Source organism: Perognathus longimembris, chromosome 3, assembly GCF_023159225.1.
Source record: "Perognathus longimembris pacificus isolate PPM17 chromosome 3, ASM2315922v1, whole genome shotgun sequence".
Lineage (NCBI taxonomy): Eukaryota > Metazoa > Chordata > Mammalia > Rodentia > Heteromyidae > Perognathus > Perognathus longimembris.
The window spans coordinates 45,945,148-45,953,913 of NC_063163.1; positions in this window are offsets into that span (position 1 = coordinate 45,945,148).

An 8,766-nucleotide genomic window follows, 5' to 3' on the forward strand; every position below is an offset into this window, starting at 1 on the left:
TACCCCTTGAGCCAGAGCTCCACTTTCAGCTTTTTGGTGGGTAATTGGAGATGAGAGAATCACAGACTTTTCTGCTCAGGATGTCTTTGAACCTCAATCCCTGACCTCCTGAGTAGCTTGGATTAAGCCACAGCACTGGCTCTCTTTTTCCCTCTCTCTGTATCTCACTAAATCTCTCTCTCTCTCTCTCTCTCTCTCTCTCTCTCTCTCTCTCTCTCTCTCTCTCTCTCTCTCTCTCTCTCTCTCTCTCTCTCTCTCTCTCTCCAGTCCAGGGCCTTGAACTCAGGGCCTGAGCACTGCCCCTGGCTTCTTTTTTTGCTCAAGGCTAGCATTCTGCCACTTGAGCCACAGCGCCACTTCTGGCCGTTTTCTATATATGTGGTGCTGAGGAATCGAACCCAGGGTTTCATGTATAGGAGGCAAGCACTCTTGCCACTAGACCATATTCCCAACCCTCTCTCTCTCTTTAAATAAGTGGCATATATTTTATTTCACTCATTTAAATGAAAGACAAAGGAGAATCAAAAAGCAAATATGCATGCGCCATTAGGAATGTCGAAACCAACCAATATCTACAGAAAAATAATCTATTTTATTTTATAATATGTAAGTACCCTATCTCCTAATATGGCCACATCAGCCACTAAGTTTCAGCAATTGAATTTCAAAGTGACATATTCAACAGTCCTTTGTATTTTGCTCAGGATATCAAAGATACTACTTAGAGGAGGCTGCTGACATTTCATAGAAAATAGTGAAGAAGCTTAAATTCAAACTTACCTTGAAAAGTGAAATAAAAATCCTGAAAACACTTATTAATATTTCACATTTAACATAATATAGGCATTATTGGCACCAGTGTTGACATCTTTGCTCTTAGAATAAAGAATAAATCAAGTGATTAGAACTTTGAGATTATTTTTTCAATAAAATTTTATATTAGCAGAAATATCATTCTTTATATCTTATTTGTGTAGCAAGGTTATGAAGATGAACATTTTAACAAAATTGTGTGACAGTTTTGCTAATGTTTCCGAGGGGCTCTCTCTCAACCTTTTACTTTTGAACTCATTATCTTTGGAAAAATCTCTGCTGTCATTATCCTTCTTCTTGTCTCTCTCTTGTAAGAATCTTCATATCTGCCTGGACATCTAATGATTCAGGAAAGCAGTATAGAGAGGATGGAAGGGAAGAAGAAACCTATTTCCTTAGGTCAAACCCAAGATTCACCCCTATAGCACAAGATTCAACATTTGGATCTCTACCCCACTCTTTCCTAGATGAGTGATATTTTATTTCAAAACATCGTCATAAAGAAGGTCTCCCCCAAAAGTCTCTCCCTTAAATGGCACTGGTTTAGCTGTCCTTAAATGAACTTCTGGGACAAATCCCTCATTAAGACTTCATGTTTATGCACTGTGTATTATTAATATCATTGTAACAGAATTCATTGTGGAAATGAGCAGGTGCAGTTTAAAAACTTATGTAACCACAGCCCACCACTCCAAACTGTTGATCAGAAAGGGTCTTACCTGTGGAAGGAGCCCTTCCACCCTCTTCTCAACTCAGCCTTATATTGCCCTCAGGGCCTTAGTGCAATCTGGCTCAGGCTTACATTCCCACACTGTGGAGCATAACGCCTACTTTTACATTACTTTTGCTTCAATAAACATGGGCTACTCTCTCACATGTGGTGTGTTTTGTTTAATTAATTGTTCAAGATACCAACAACCTGGAATGATCTTAAATAGACTCCTGTGGACCAAACTCAGGCTTTAAGCACGATAGGCACTTGCTAGGGTTTTATTGTTGTTGTTGTTTTGTGTGTATGTGTGCCAGTCCTGGGAGCTTGAACTCAGGGCCTGAGCACTGTCCTTAAGTTGTTTTGCTCAAGGCTAGCACTCTACTACTTGAGCCACAGCTTCACTTTTGACTTTTTTGGTGGTTGAGATAAGACTCTCACATATGTGACTTTCCTGCCCAAGCTGGCTTTGAACTTCTATCTTCAGATATCAGCCTCCCTGGTAGCTAGAATTATAAGCATGAACCACAGGCCCTCAGCCCACTTGCTAGTTTTAATGTATCTAAAACATATGTACTTACTAGGCCAGTGCTCAATCACTTGAACCACACCTCCAGCTCTCAGTTTTCACTGGTTGATGCAGTACTCAATCACTTGAACCACACCTCCAGCTCTCAGTTTTCACTGGTTGTTGCTTTGGAGATGGAGTCTAGCAAACTTGTCTGCTTCCACTGGCTTCAAACCTTGATCCTCCTGATCTCAACCTCCCAATTAGCTAGGATTTATAGGCATGAGCCACTGGTGCAGCTCACAACATTCATGATTTTCAGTATTCCCCAACTTCAACCTTCCTGCAGTTGCTCCAGACAAATACCTTAGAATTTTCCTTAATTTCTTTTTCTCTCTCACACATATTACATCCAATCTATCAAGAAATTCAATTGGGGGCTGGGGATATAGCCTAGTGGCAAGAGTGCCTGCCTCGGATACACGAGGCCCTAGGTTCGATTCCCCAGCACCACATATACAGAAAACGGCCAGAAGCGGCGCTGTGGCTCAAGTGGCGGAGTGCTAGCCTTGAGCGGGAAGAAGCCAGGGACAGTGCTCAGGCCCTGAGTCCAAGGCCCAGGACTGGCCAAAAAAAAAAAAAAAGAAATTCAATTGGAAAAAAAAAAGAAATTCAATTGGCTGTTCACTCTAAACTTACTACTGTTAACCACACCACCACCTCTACTGGTATTCCCAATGGCCTGCAGTATCAGTTCTCGCCTGCACTACTTGAGTAACTTCCTAAATAGACTCCCAGCTTCTGGCTATAAACACAGTCATTTGCTAGTGAAAATTAAAATAGCACATTCTAATTATTTATTATAATTAGATTTTTGGACAGAAAATATATCTATCCTATTATTCTCCATCCAAACTCCTCAGTGTTTTTATTACATTCTTATCCCACAAGTTATTTTGCTTCAAATTTCTGTTGTTGAGTTTCATCTCACTGACTCTTGTACTTCTTTGTGTATGATAATTCCTGGGGTTTGGACTCAGGGCCTCGTGATTGCTAAAGAGGCCTTCTATCACTGTGTCAAGCCAGTCTTATTTTTAGCTGATCATTTTGGAGACATAGTTTTACAGACTTTTCTACCTATCCTAGATTCTAACCTTTATCCTCCAGATCTCAGTCTTGTGAGTAGCTAGGACTACAGGTGTGAGCCACTGGTGCCTGGTTATATCTAGTGCTATTTATTTGAACAAAGAAATGATGCCTCAATTGGCAGCAGTCTTGACCAAAACTAGCTCACCATTTCCCATCCCACTATCTGTGTAGAATATTTTGATAGAGAAACCAAAGTGAGAAACAACCTGATTGATTGGCTATAGTGGGTGATTAGCTTGTGCACAGTCATGTTTCAGCAGATTTCAGTCTCTGATGAGCTCGATATTTAGTTGCCATGATTGGTTCAGAGTTAAGCACTATTTTTTTAAATTGGCAGTATTGGTATTGTATGGGTTTGGAGGGAGGAGATTCCACGTCCTTCCAAGAGTCCACCACTCAGACAGTCTCAAGCAAAAAGATGGATTTATTGGGGAAGTAAAAAGCAAACTGACCAGCCAGGGATGCAGCACAGACAGTGAAAAGCAGGCTGACTGGCCAGGGACACAGCGCAGACTCAGGTGCTGACACTGTGACCCTGAGCAGTCCTCAAATTGGGGTTTATAAACACAAAAGTGTAGCACAGATATAGGAGGGTGACACAGGGGGTAGAAGAAGCAACAAGTTAAGCAAGCTATTTATAGAAGCAGAATTTTGGGGTCAGGTTGACCCCAAACATCTACTCCTCAACATTTCCTACCCTGTTTCCCTAGTCAAGATGGAGTCAGCTGTACTCCCTACAACAGTATTTGAACTCTAGGCCTTGTGTTTGCTAAGCAAGCACTCCATAATTTGACCTGATTCAATCCTTTTTTTTCTTAACCCAGCTATACTTGACTACTTCTTTTATAAAATTTATTGTCAAGGTGCTGTGCAGAGGGGTTACAGTTCCATATATAAGGTAATGAATACATTTCTTGTTAAATATTGTTCCTCTTGACTACTTCTTATAAGAATATATTTCCAAGTGGTATGCTGGTGGCGCACTCCTGTAATCCTAGCTGTTGAGGTAGCTAAGATCTGGAAGATCAAGGTCTGAAATTATGAGGGCAGAAATCCAAGAGATTTCATGTCCAATTTAACTAGAAAAATAAAGGGCCTGGATTGGAAGGGTGGCTTAAGTGCCCCAGCAGAGCAAGCAAGCTGAGAAAGCATGTGGCAATAAGTTCAAATCACTGAATATCATCATCAAAACCAAAACTGCAGAGTTCCATGTTACATTACAATCCGTGTGTGCGCTGAGTTAGGTTACAGTTCAATATGCACACAGAGCACTGCAGGTCAAACAAAAAAATATATGGAGGAGGGGCTGGGGATATGGCCTAGTGGCAAGAGTGCTTGCTTCGTATACATGAGGCCCTGGGTTCAATTCCCCAGCACCACATATACAGAAAATGGCCAGAAGTGGCGCTGTGGCTCAAGTGGCAGAGTGCTAGCCTTGAGCAAAAAGAAGCCAGGGACAGTGCTCAGGCCCTGAGTCCAAGCCCCAGGACTGGCAAAAAAAAAAAAAAATATATATATATATATATATATATATATATATATACATATATATAAAATATATGGAGGAACTTTAGGCCAAACTTAATTCAGTTTAGCACATTGATGTCTTTCCTCCTCTTTCCCTATGAACTTAAGCACATTCACTTTCTTTCACCAATGTCATAGACTCCTGTATCTTTTGAAGATGTACATTTCCACTTGGTAGTTGATATGCATTGCATTTGTGCTATATTGTCAACGTGTATGAAAATCCAGCCATCAACCAGAGACTTGACAAGGATGGTGGTCCTTGAAGGGAGGAAGTGACACTAATGTTTAGTGGGAAGGATTCAGAGTAGGTTTCATAAGCAATCATTTGGGAGGTAAACATTTTAGGTTATGTTGACTGCTAGTCTCCTACACAAACTCAAAGTTCAAGGGATCAAATAAGGAATTCCAGGGACTTTCTGTCATTTTGTGTCCTTAGGATCATGGGTTCCAGACACATGAAGGTAAAATACTCATCTTCTATTAGAAATGTAATAGGGTGAGGGAAAGAGCGTTGAGCTAGAAATGACAAAACCTGGCTCCTTTTGCAAAATCTGCCACTACATAAGCCAGTTCACTTTTCCTTGCCTCATTCTAGTTGTATGTAAAGGGAAAAATGGATCGGCACCCCTGGCACATGCCTATAATCTTAGCTACCCCAGAGCCTGAGATCCGAGGATCCTGATTTGAAGCCAGCCCAAGCAGAGAAAACATGAGAAATTCTTAGCTCCAATTAACTAGCAAAAAGTTTTTCTAACTGGAGGTGTGGCTCAAGTGGTAGAGCATCAGCTTTGGTTAAGCCACCATATGAGCACAAAAAAGAAGATAATGAAGAAATGGAATTCCTTAGTATTCTCAACCTTTTCACTTCACGAATGATTTCTTTCCTTTCTTCTCACTTTCATATGCTGAGAATTTCTGTCTATTAAATATATTTTGCCTAAATAGATTCATTAGTAATTTATGTTATCATGATTGTTATTCAATATAATACGTTCATTGTTAACTTACTGAACATAAATATAATTTCTAATTTTGCTTACTATTATGTAACTAACTGATATTTGTTGAGTTGATATAATACCACTCCAAGCAGAGAAACTATGTTTTCATTTGACTGGGTAGCTTTCATTATTGAGAACTAAAAGATTGTGAGTTGGGAATCTCTGGACCCAAACCTACTATAAAGTTTCTTTATAAGCCTCAGAGTCAAGATTATTTATATTTAGCCCAGTGTTTTTCAGATGGTACTCAGAGTCCTGGGGGCTCATCAAAGTGGATTGAGAGCAAAAGCAAAGGTTGACAAAGCAGAAGTCTTAGAACCCCCAAATTTATTTACTCTGCAGTAACCCTACTTTTTCTCTGTTCTATGAGTTGGTGTCTGCTTAAGTTTTTCTTTGAAGGAAAATGTTTAAAGTATTCAAAATAATTTGAAAATGGTGAGAAATTCAGTTAGACTGATGTGGATAATCAGGTTTAGAAAAGTTAAATGAGATTAGCCCAAGGTTACAGAGCCAATTCATGGTGAAATATTCATTTAGTCAATAAATGTTTGTCAGATACTGTGGAAAGAAAAACTGTAAAGTGCTAATATTAGCTTAATTTTCAATCTTGGCTCAAAAACAATGTGTGAGTCACTGTGAGATCTGTTCTGAAGCATAGGAAAGAAAGGGTCTTGTTTTCCTAAGCTGATAGAGAATTGACATAACTGTGTATGTAAGTACTGTTCAGGAAAACAAGGAAGAGAGAGTAGCAGGCTATTTGCATTCTGTATTGCAATAGAGCAATGCACAAAGAACTCCGTTAGGGGACAGGCCAGGTTGGGTACAGATCTTGTTTCACTTGCAATCTATCACGGCTTTGTGAGGGATGATCATATTTTATTCCTCTGATTGCCATTCTCAAGGGAGGACCCAAGAGCCCCATTTACCCAAGAATAACATTAAGGCTTTTGTTTCATTTCCCAGATTAAGCATTAGATTAATTAACATCAACCTTAGAAAAAAAGTATAAAAAACAAATTTATTGCTTGGCACTGATGGCTCACACCTAATCCTAGTTACTCAGGGGCTGAGGAACTGAGATCTGAGGATTGTGGTTCAAATCCAGCCTGGGCAGGAAAGTCCATGAGACTCTTTATCTCCAATTAACCATCAGATAACTGGAAGTGGTGCTGTGGCTCAAGTGCTAGCTTTGAGCTGAAGAGCTCAGGGACAGTTCCCAGGCTCAGAGTTCAAGCCCCATTGCCAAAACAACAACAACAACAATAACAACAACAAAAACAAACCAAAAAACCCAATTTATTTAATTTGTTTCTAATTTTTATGCCAGTAGTATGGCTTGAACTCAGAGCCTTTTCCTCAAGCCTGACACTCTACCTCATGAGCCGAGCATGAGCCATGCCTCCACTTTCACATGTTCATTTAATAAATAGGATGCACCTTTAAAAACCAATTGTTTGGGGCTGGGAATATGGCCTAGTGGCAAGAATGCTTGCCTCCCATACATGAAGCCCTGGGTTCAATTCCCCAGCACCACATATATAGAAAATGGCCAGAAACAGTGCTGTGGCTCAAGTGGCAGAGTGCTAGCCTTGGGCAAAAAGAACCAGGGACAGTGCTCAGGCTCTGAGTCCAAGCCCTAGGAGTGGCAAAACAAAAAAAAAAAAAAAAAACAACCAAAAACAAAACAACAACAAAAAAACAATTGTTTGGCTTTGTTGAACTTAGGCTGTTAGGAAAATGACTTGTATTACAATAGTTTGCCTAAGATAGGGTACTAGGTGTGCTTTCTTGTTATTATGAAAGCTTACAAATCCTTTGGTTCTAGCTTTTTCTTGTAGACTAGTTAAAATAAGCAGATTTTAAAAATAGATTCAAATACAAATACAGCACAGAGCTCATTCTTTTTTAGCTCCAATCAAGAGCCAGCCTTTCTTCTAGGTATGAGGACTCAGCAAAGAACCTTTTGGAAGTGTTCTGTTGCCATGGACTAGAATTGAAAAGCTGGGGATGGAGCTCAGTGGTAGTGTCTTTGCTTGGCATGCATGAGGCCTGGATTCAATCCCCAGCAATAAAAAGGAAAACAAAACAACATGAAAGCAAAACAAAACAAAACAAACAAGAAAAGAACCTTTTCCAGGGACTAGATTTGGGTCTCCATTCTTGTCCAGTACTGCTTTCGCTATGCTATGTAAAGTTGATGACACGTTCTGCTATTCTGCAAATACCTGTCATTAGAGCATATACTTACATCTCCTCTGCATTATTTATTCACCTATTCAACAAATATTTACTGAAGAGCTTCTATTACGAGACTGTATGCTAAGTGCTGGGCATCCTGATGTGAATTTGCTCTCAAGAAGCTCACAGACTTGTGAGAGCATAGCCTTGTACACAAATTTCAAGCCAGCATAGTAAGTACAATGGAGAGTAAGGTAATGAAGGAACATACAGTACTAGCTATGTAGGAGGCAGGAAATTAATGGACCTTCTATCTAATGGTATCTGTTTTCTTTATGAAATAAGATTTCTTTGAGAATGAAGCAGGAAAAAGCTAAGTAGGAAATTTGAAGAAAGACTTAGAAAAGCTGCTGGATTATTTATAAAATAGGAAAGATTGTGGAAACTGAAGATCAGCCCATCAATAGGGAACTGGTTTAAAATGTTACAGTCTACTCACACAATGGGATATGAGAGAGACCAGGGGAAAAGTAGGTACAGATAGGTATGAAAAGATCTATAAGATATAAATTGTGAGGCAAGCACTCTACCACTAGGCCATATCCCCAGCCTTTGATATAAATTGTTTAGTGGGGAAAGAAAGAAAGATGAAAAGGACTGTGTATGCCAAACTACCTTTTGTGTAAAAGGTAGTAGGAGAAAATACTATTTCCCTATATACATAAAGTATCTCTGGAAGAAGGCCAAAGAAAATTATAACTTGATTGCCCATGGCTAGAGATGCTTAGGAATAAGAGGTGGAAGGTGAGACTTTCCACTGTACCTTTTTGACTTGTTGATTATAGGATTGTATTATTTATTCAAAAATGAATTAAAAT